Here is an 11,097-nt window from a genome sequence, read left to right on the forward strand (position 1 = left end):
TTCATTCCTTTCAGTAGTCCTTCCATTTTCCTATTGCTGTGTAGTGTTCATTATCTCTCCATTCTTTTCCTCCTCTTATTTCTTCATGTCCAACCTACTTTTATGACAGTGGTTTTATGCATTATTTGTCTTTTTGTGACTATTTTATTCAGCATAATGTCTTACAGATTTATTACATATTTTATTTCAGTGTTGTATAATATTCCAATTTGTGAATGTACCAGAGTTTTTCTAACCATTTGTTTATGAATGGGCACTTTGCTTGTTTCCCTTTCTTTGCCATTATGAGTAATGCATGTAGTAGTGAACAATAATTAATATATGTATATAAAAGAGAGGAAGATGTATGAAGCAGTTGGATTCTGGAAGGTGGGTTTCCTGTTTTGGTTAAGAGTCAGGTGTGTGAACTGTTTATGACTGTTTTTTATGTTGTTCACAATTGTGTGATAGCTGATTTGATTTGCTGGATTTAACTAACAATGAACTGTAGGCTGGAAGCCTCTTGTTTAGAGTCAACCAGGACCTGGTTGGCAGACCTTGTGTTTAAAGGTCAGTTGGTCTCTAAATCTACAGTTTGGAGGCTGATGTGTGAAGGGGTTGGATTCTGGAAGGTGGATTTCTTATTTTGAATGAGGGTTCAGTGTGAACTGTTTGGTTGGTTTTTATTTCATTCACAATTGTGTGTAAGCAGATCGGATTTGCTAGATTTAGCTAACAATGAGTTCTGGGCTAGAAGCCTTTTTTAGAGTCAACAAGAACCTGGTGAATGATCCTTGTATTTAAAAAGCAGTTGGGCCCTAAGTTTACAGTTTATTGTTAATTGTGTTTGGGATGAATATTCTTCTAAAGAGTACAGCACTTTTCTGTCAGTTTGCTGTACTGAAGTAACTTGGTGTTGCTTTAATGTTGAATACTGTGCCACAGGTGTGTCAAATGTCATAATGGTTATCTATGGTGGACATCGTTTGGTGAAGATCCCAGTTTGAGATGGGCTTGAAAGCAGGAGTGGCATACCCTTCCTAAATAACATGCCTCTGGAAACTATTAACTTAGAGAAATGGCTATAGCTATACAACAAGATTCAGGTCTTTTGTTCATAGAGTTACTATGAATCATGCTCGACTCAATGACACTCAACAACAATAATAACAAATACAGTCCTAGTCTTTTAAGTCCATTTGTTTATCTATAAATTGAGAAGATTCTTTCCTTAAAAGAAGAAGGAAAACCTCATACAAAAATCTTTCAAAACACTAAACACAGGAAAAAGAAAGTTAGTTACAAAAGGTTCAGTTGAGTCAAATAGTTTTGAAAATGAAAAAGTTGAGGGACTGTCTATTTCACAACACACTGCAGAGCAACAGTAACTAAACTTATGATACTGGCATAAAGGTAGATGCAGAAATCAATGCAAGGTAATTAAGGGTCATCAAACAAGCCTAATATGTCTTTGGCCAATTGATTTTCCAAAATAGCTTCAAGACTCATCAAGAGGGAACAAAGCCATCTTTTCAGCAAATAATGCTTTAACAACTGCATACCTCCCCCCTCCCCCCCCAAAATGTAGAGGAATCTCTGCACCATCACAGACAAAAATAACTCAAAATTGAGTAAAAGTCTAACTATAATACCTAATATTATTAAAATTCATGAAACTAAATTCATTTTTTTATTTGAAAATCTAGATTATACAAATTTTTTTCTCGCAGTAAATATAAGCCAATTGTTAAAAAAAAGGATTTGAGTAATTATTTTCTAAAGAATAGGCATAACTCCCAGGCAACCATGTCCACCAGACAAACATGCCCACACCTTGGGCACACACACACCATAGCCACACCCCTGGCTTAAGCCGCGATAAGGTGATGATGAGGGGCCACAAGAGAAAAGAAGGAAAATAGAGGAGCTGCTGGCTGAGAAAATGGCTGTTGATTGTGTTTGTGGGACACTGTAGGCTGAGAAGGTCGCTCGAACCATATAAAGAAATTCCTCGAGTGATCAGGACCCTTCACATACACTGGGTTCGAACCCAGAACTGAGTCTCTCAGTAAAGTTCTAGTAAAGTTCTAGTCATTGGAGCTGGTGGCTTGGGATATGAGCTCCTGAAAAACCCGGCATTGTCTGGTTTCAGGCAGATTAATGTTATAGACATGGATACAGTAGATGTTTCCAATCTAAATAGATAATTACTGTTTAGGCCTAAAGACGTTGGAAGCCTAAGGCTGAAGTTGCAGCAGAATTTCTAAATAGTCAAATTCCTAACTGCAATGTAGTTCCCCATTTCAACAAGACTCAAGATTGTGATGACACTTTTTATAAAAAAAATTATATTATTATATGTGGACTGGACTCTCATTGCCAGAAGATGGACAAAATGCATACTAATAACCCCTTCAAAATTATGAAGCTAGTGTGTCAACCCAAGCTCCTTAATCCCTTTGATAGACAGGGGTACTGAAGGCTTTCAAGGAAATGCCTAGAATGATAACCTGTATGCAGTGCACAATGCTTTATACCTCTCAGGTTAATTTTACCATGTGCATCACTGTGTCTATACTCAGACTACCAGAGCCCTGTGTTTAGTACATGAGAATATTACAGGGGTCTAAGGAGCAGCCTTTTGGAGAAGAGTTTCCTTTAGATGGAGATGATCCTGATCATATTCCATAGATTATCAAAAAATCCCTGGAAAGAGCATCACATTACAATATTAAGGGTATTACATACAGACTTACTCAAGGGGGTATAAAAGGAATCATTTCTTCAGTAACTTCCAGGAATACAGTTATTGTAGCTATGTGTGCCACTGAGGTTTTTAAAATAGCAACAAGTGCATGCATTCCCCTTAATGATTACTTGATATTCAATGATGTCAATGGACTGTACATGTACACAAATGAACCAGAGAGAAAGGAAAATTGCCCAGCTTGTAGCGAGCTTCATCAAAATGTTCTGTTTTCTCCATCGGCAAAACTACAGGAGGTTTTGGATTACCTAACCAATAGTGCTTCTCGGCAGATGAAGTCGCCAGCGATCACAGTCACATTAGAGGGGGGAAAAATTAGGACACTTTATTTACAGTCAGTAACCTCTATCAAAGAACAAACAAGGCAAAATCTCCCCAAGGCCTTGAAAGAATTGGAACTCTTTGACAGGTAAGAAGTGGCTGTTGCTGATGTCACAACACTACAGACTGTTCTATTCAAACTTCACTTATTTATGGAGAATAAATCTGTACAAAATAGCAAACTCAAGGAAATACTATGTGGATGCTGAGAAAAGTCATTCTTAGCATTAGAGTTACTAGCACTTGACTCTTTTGTTTTGTTATTTAATATCACAAACCACTCTTTTTTAAACTTGATAACTTTACCTTAAAGACAGAATTTAGAAGCTGGTGCCTGTAAGCATTTTCACTAATAGTGAGATATGATGCCTGGATAGACGGTGTGCAAAGGTATTGCTCCCATTAAAGGAGGGGCAACTATCCTCCTGTGTGTGAAATTTTGTTTGTTATGTCAAAGAACTCAGTTGAGCACCCACATATAGAAAAGATACCTCTTTAAATAAGTTTTAAAGAACATTAACTATTACCACTGGTCTGTTATCTAGAGCATATTAAACATATATCTTGTCTGATTCAATATTAACTTAATTATAACTGTTCACATGAATATAAATGCAGAAATCTATACTGTAACTAATGTAACTAAATACCTATGCAGAAAAATGGGATATTTTCATGTATTTATTTGCAGTGTGATAGAGACCAATACATACAATACTAAAGCCAAGATGTTTAAAAAGGCAGGGGGTGGAATATATATAAATAAACAAGTATCAGTGGCAAAGGCTATCTTATTGATCAGTAGATAATCACCTAAACATGTCACTTAATGATCATGGCAGTATTTCAAGTAATAGTAAAAATGGAGGAACTACTAAGTAACCACAAATAGTGGATAGATGAGCCACATGCAGTCTGCCCACGTAAGGGAATGTTATTTCACTATAAAAGAACTGAAGCAAAGTGCGTGTTAACATAGATAAACCTCAAGAATATCATACTGAGCTAAAGAAGACAAACACAAAAGACAATGCATGACATTAAGATAAAATGTTCAGAGTAGGCAAATCCACAGATAAAGAAAACACTTGTCATAGCAGACTCAGGAAGAATGGAGATTACTGCCAACAGTAGAGGATTTATTTGTGAGATGACAAAAACATTCTGGAGTTAGATAATTGTAATAGTTTCACAACCCTATTAATAAGATAAAAACCATTGCATTTTATAGTTCATGATTATAAATTGATAATATACGTATTGCTTCTAAATTCTAAATTACTTGTATATAAATGTTTATAGCAGTTTTATCCATAAACATAAAAATTTCAAATCAAATCCGTTATCTTTCAATAGATGAATAGATAAACAATTAGTATACTTATATCACAAGCAATTATATTGTGATAACAAGATATAATTATGTTACTAAAAGACAGATGAATCACAAAGGCATATTTTAAAGAAAACAAGTCAGAAAAGACTACACTTAGTAAAAGTTTTGTTGGATGACATCCTGAAAAAGGCAAAAATATAGGGATGACAAAAAAGTCCAGTGGTTGTGAAGACCTTAGGGAGAAAGGGGTAAATTGAATAAATGAAATATAAGGAATGAATTATGGCAGTGGATTTTCTTTTTAAATTTATACTGGTTTACTTACAAAGTTCGTATACATTGTTTTTCACACCAGATCTTTCCTCTTTCCTTTATCTACCCCTCCCTCCCCCATCAAATCGTGCAATCCTATGGTTAAACTCCCCTTCCTACCCTCTTTAGATCCTTGTACTTGTTCTGCAATAATGGTGTTTCACAGTATTTCTTTTATGAGACTGAGTTAGTTCACTAAGCATACTGCTCTCCAGTCCCTCTCATGTTACATAGTAATTTACAAAATCATTGGAATTATTTTGTATGATATTTTAATAATTGATACATGACATTATGTCAAAGTTTATTTAACTGAGTAGTACCAAGAGCAAATCTTAACCTACACAAATAAAAAAAAATCAGTGAGGAGGTCAATAGAATCACAGGATTGGGTGAAGAATGTAACAAAAATATCTAGCTCTATGGCAAATCCATATGAAACAATTTCACTGAAATTGATTAGGAGCACAGATGCTGACCTAAGTAGATACGCACATGAATGGAACCTCTGAAACTAAAGGCAAAGAAACTATGCATAAATACTACACTTTGCCACACAAGACTAATTGGAAATAACTCTGATACCACCATATATATCATGTACATTTGGGTTTTATTGTTGAAATAAAATTTAATTGATAAGCAAGGAAAAGAGGCTAGGGTGATCCATGTGATAAGGCATTTTAATTTTAGATGTCACTATGAAATCATGCTTAGTTTAACATTGATGCACACAGTTACAAATAGAAATACTTACAGATAATAAAAAGACTTAATATCCACAGATGTATTTCCTTGATATATCAGTTGAGAGTCTAGAAACAGTGACATGTAAATGGTAATAAGCACATTTAGTACAAATAATTTCTTTTTTGACATACTTTTCCAATCAAGAAACCAAAGTTCTTTGGAGGAATGATTAATTCTGAGAATTGGGCAGGAAAGCACACATCAACAACAGAAGCAAAAGGACACAAGAGGCAATTGCAACAGTATCCAAGAGTTAAATATAGAATAATTTTAAGAAAAAGTAAAGTAGTATTTATTTTAAAAATTCCAAAGATTGAAAAGTATCTGTATTTATGAACTCATTTTTCCTACTATTTCTCTTAGGGATTCCTGATAATGACCCACACTGAAAGGTTTTGACATTTATAAAGTGTTTTCATATTTGTTACATCAGGCAATGGGCATTATTGACCAAATTTTTCAGCTAAATAAAACAAGGTTAGAGACATGCATTTTGACATAGTTATGGCCCATGTTCATATTATGAAAAGATGTGCTGATATTGTTTTGTGCCATTGGGTTGCCTGCTACTCATAATGATCATCTGTACAGAAACTCTCAAGCTTACCCTGTCGGGAGCCTGTCTCACTGACTCCAACACACCTACCCCCATTGTCCCAGTTACTGTATCAATCCATCAAATCCAGGGTCTTTCTCTCCTGTGACATCCTTCTTCCTTCTCCAAGGACTAGTCCCTCCTGGCCACATGCCCAAAGTATGTGATGGAGCTTCAAAATCCTAGCCTCCAAGAAGAAACTTAGTTTTACCCTCAAAGACAAACCTATTTGTTTTCTTGGTAGTCCATGGTATGTTCAATACTCTTCTCCAGCACCATAACTCAAAGGGATTGTCAATCCTGTCACCCTTAGACTTTTCCCAGCTCTCTAATGAATAGGAAGTAATTGCAAAGACCATGTTCTGGATCAGGTTCACCCTAGTCTCTAGACTGACATCATTGCATCTCAGTATTCTAGAGAGGTATCTGAATGCAGATTTCCCCAGTGCAATTCATCTTTTGATTTTCTGACTGCAGGTGCCAAGAGTGTTAATAGTGGAGCCAAGCAAGATTTAATTGTTAACAACTTCAATCTCTTCTTCATCTATCATAGTGTTGCAAACTGGCCAGTGATTAGAATCTTTGCCTTCTTGATGTTGAACTTAAATCCATATTGAAGGTCACAGTACTTGACTTTCTGCAGCAAGCGCTTCAAGTCCTCCTCAGATTAAGCAAGCAAGATTGTATCATTTACATAATACAGGTAGTTGATGAGTGTTCCTCCAATCCTGATGCCACATTCCTACTCATAAAGGCCAGCCTCCCGAAAACATAAAAAATAAGAGAAAACTAATTTACAAATCATTTAGGCAAACCACTATTTACTTGATAAAACCAATATTAGCAACAGATGTAAGAAAATTGTTATAAATTACCTTAAAAGTTATACAAATAATAAGATTCCTACTCAGAACACAGCAAGGAAACACTGCATATTTCAAAATCAGGAAAGGAGTCCATCAGGGATACCTACTGTTTCCATATTTTTTCAATCTATATGCAGCATAGATCATTCAGGATGCTGGCCTTTATGAGGAGGAATGTGGCATTGGGATTGGAGAAACACTCTACAACAACCTGCATAATTTTTCCAGCTCCAGGTCTAGAAATTTCTTCTGCTTTAACATGATTTGCATTTTAAAAAAACAATGAATGTGGTTGAAATATATTGGGACTTTCTGGTTGAGATGTCAAGAATATGCTCCTTTGCATATGAAAACAATTAAATTTTAAAAAGAGGGAAAAATCTTTTTATGTGAGAAACTGAAGGCTCACACATTTTTCATAAATTCTAAACTATGCCCTCAGTAATTTGTTTTTCACTATTTCTCCATAAGACATCTCATCCTGATAAGAAAAAAAAATTGAATTTCCAATGAAATTGACCTCATCTACTAATAAAGAGGTATCCAGAATTGAGCATATGTCCTAGGTGGAGTGCCAATGATTCAGTAAAAATAGAATGTTTATTAGTAACCCATTGTTCTAATTTCTGTTCTAATTTCTATGTTACAAACAAAAATAGTATCAATTGCAATCAATATATTTAAATATTTTCACCTTTTTACTTTTGTAAATGAAATCATAGAAGGTAACCACGTTGTTGTTGTTATGTGCCATAGAGTTGTCTGCGACTCGTAGTGACCCTATGTAAGGCAGCTCTCTCTGATCCCTGCCGTATCCTGAGACAGTCTCACTACTTGTTAACCTCCTTAATCTTTTCTCCATCAGTCATGGTGCTGTCAATTGGCCCAATGTTGACAATCTTTTTCTTCTTAATGTTGAGCTTCAATCCATATTGAAGGCTACAGTCCTTAACTTTCTGCAGCAAGTGCTTCAGGTTTCTTCAGTTTCAGCAAGCAAGGTTGTGCCATCTGCATAATGTAGGCTATTGATGAGGCTACCTCCCATCCTGATGCCACATTCTTCCTCATAAAATCCTGCCTCACGAATAATCTATTCTGCATATAGGTTGAAAAGGTATGGAGACAGGATGCATTCTAACACACTCCTTTCTTGATTTTGAACCATGCTGTGTTTCCCTGCTCTGTTCTGAGGATTTTTTTTTTTCCTGGTCCAAGTATAGGTTTTGCGTAAGTACAATCAAGTGTTCTGGGATTCCCATTTTACTTGAGGTTAGCTACAATTTGTTGTGATTCACGCAGTCAAATGCCTTTTCATAATCAATAAACACAAATAGGCATTTCTCTGGTATTCTTTGCTTTCTATCAAGATCCATCTGACATTGGTAATAATGTCTCTAGTGCCATGACCTCTTCTAAACCCAGTTTGTACTTCTGGTAATTCTCTGTCAATGTACTGTTCCAGTAGCTTCTGGATGATCTTCGGCAGGATTTTGCTGGTGTGTGATATTAGTGATATCACTTCTCTTTCTGAAAGGTAGCCATCAAGTCTGTAAAATGAATTTTGAGACTTCTTTCTCTGCTAAAGCAAATATTCAAAATGCATAGGTACATCTAAAAAAGTCATTAATTCAAACACAATTAAAATTTATTTAATTTGTATCTTCTTAAAAAAAACCAACAAAAAGAAAACATTTTCCAACACCTATTTTCTTCCTAATCATGGTAATCATGTAGACAGATTTCTTACAGGAGGAAACTGCACATCTTTCTCCTCTGTGAAGCTCCTGATGAATTTGGACCATTGATTTTTGAGTTAGCAGCCAACAGATGCCAGAAATCCTTTCACTTGTAACTTGTTGTGAGTCAATGTATTACCTCTGAAATAATGAGTTTTCTTCTATTATTGATCAGTATTTTTAAAGCCTTGAAAAACCACAAGTCTTCCCAGTTTTGAAGATCTTTCAAATTCAAAGCAAAATACTCTTCCTAAATCTACACTAACCTAATGTTATCCCACACATTCAGACCCTACCTAGTCTTTTTCACCTCTAAGCACAAATAATTAAGCAATGGCATTTATTAAACATGTAATGCATAATATATGTCAGCCGTCATGTTAAATTATTTGCTTGAATGATCGTTATGACTGATTACATGTTAAACAATCTTTTAAATGGGTTTGTACTATTCTTATTTTAAAGCTTAGGAAACTGCAACTCAGGAAGAATTTATTTTAACAGTCAGGCTTTAACTGGACCCTGAATAACCAAATCCCTTCTGAAAAATAAAAATGAAGTGGGAAGAATAGCACTTCCTGACCTCAAAACCTATAATACATCAATTGAAACCAAAATATTATGGCACTTATACAATGACAGGCACATTGATCAATGTTACAAAATGAGAACCTAGAAATTAACCTGTTGCAGACCGAGGGTCCCAAAGAATGGAATAATTTTATAATTATTAGTAATGAGACAAACAGCCTTGAATGAGATAGAGCAGAGAGCATAAAACAGGGGGCCAGCAGTTCTGGACTGAAGACCCCAAGCCAAGCTTTTCTGTATCTTTATTGAAAATTATCAGGAAGTAAATCACAAAGAGACTTCAATGCAAATGAAGCAAAGCTCTTTCTATTGAAAACCTTCTGCTTGACTCAGGAGGGTTCCTTTCACAAATGCAAGAATTTGATTTACCCTAAAGGATTACCTTGATGCCTCAGGGTGAACTCTAGCTCAGAAAGTAACACTCCCTCTGTAGGGGGCCCCTTGCTGTCTCCTGTCTGAAGGGAACAAACAGCTCATTTTTTGGTATCTGCCACAAGAGAAATCCTAACTTATAAATCTGTAATTGCTTCAGTTCCTGAACAAAGGTTTTCATATAATGTTTGCTCTAAAGTTTGGCTTCCCATATTAACCCATCTATCTATGGCCAACTAATATTAGACAAGGAATTAAAACCTACCAAATAGGGAAATTACAATTTCTTCAACAAATGGTATTAGCAAAACTGGATTGCTACCTGCAGAAAGTTGAAACAGGATCCACATCTCACACCATAAACAAAAATCAATGTAAGGTGGATCAGAGACCTCAGAGAAAAGTCCAAAACCATAAAGTTCATTAAAGACAAACTGGGACCAAGCTGAGAAGGCCTAGTTTATGATATAAAGAGACTGCCAAATACAGCCAGAAATGTACAATCTAGAGAGGATAAAATTGATGAATAGGATGTTCTAAAGAGTAAATTTCTGTGTGCATAAAAACTTTTTCCACCAGGGTGAAACAAAAGCCTACCAACTGGGAACAAACATTTGGCAATAGCATATCAGACAAGGGTCTCATAAAAATGTTTACAGATTACTCCAGGATCAATTACAAAATTATCCAAAAAAAAAGAAAATGGAAAGATTTTTCACAGAGGAAGACATTCAGGTGGTCAACAGAAGCATGAAGAAATACTTAAAATCACTGATAAAAAGAGAGATGCAAATCAAAACCACAATGAGACACCATCTCCCAGTTATAGCAGTGGCAAAGTTTAGTAGGGCAGCAAACAATAAATTTTGGAGAGGATGTGGAGAGGTGGGATTGTAAAATGGTACAACCTCCCTGGAAGGCAGTTTGGTGCTTCCTCAAAAAGCTAAATATAGAAATTCCACATGACTCAGCTGATTCCACTGCTTGAAATTTACCTTAGAAAATGAGAATTGAAACACAAACAGAGATTTATATAGCAATGTTCATAGCAGCATTATTCAGCATAGTAAGTAAGAAAATGGAAATAAGTAAATGTCCAACCACAACAGAATGGATTAAGAATTTATGGTGTATTCACACAATGGAATACACCACAGCACACAGGAGCATTAATTTTGGAAATAACTATCTAACTTGGGGGGGGGCTGAAGAACATTATGCTGAGTGAACTAACACAATCCAATAAGGACAAATATTGTATAAAACCATTATTGTAACATGAGCAAGACGATCCAAAGGGAGTGGAGGGTGGAAGCAGAGGAGTGATGATGGTGGGGAGCAGGGATTAAATCATAGGGTCACATAATTTAATGAGCGTTTTAGAAATGGAAAAAATCTGGTGTGAAAATCAATGGATCTGAAGTTTGTAAATAAACCAGTATAAAATTTTAAAAAGTTTCTGTCTCTAAAAA

At 35.5% G+C, this 11,097-nt stretch overlaps 1 pseudogene; it reads left to right on the forward strand.

The window, feature by feature from the left end:
• The first annotated feature begins 479 nt into the window (after window positions 1-479).
• Window positions 480-3,276, forward strand: LOC102871023 (annotated as a pseudogene).
• The last annotated feature ends 7,821 nt before the right edge of the window (window positions 3,277-11,097 follow it).

The sequence above is a fragment of the Elephantulus edwardii genome, unplaced genomic scaffold (genome assembly GCF_000299155.1).
Source record: "Elephantulus edwardii isolate Elephantulus edwardi_28Jun2011 unplaced genomic scaffold, EleEdw1.0 scaffold00203, whole genome shotgun sequence".
Lineage (NCBI taxonomy): Eukaryota > Metazoa > Chordata > Mammalia > Macroscelidea > Macroscelididae > Elephantulus > Elephantulus edwardii.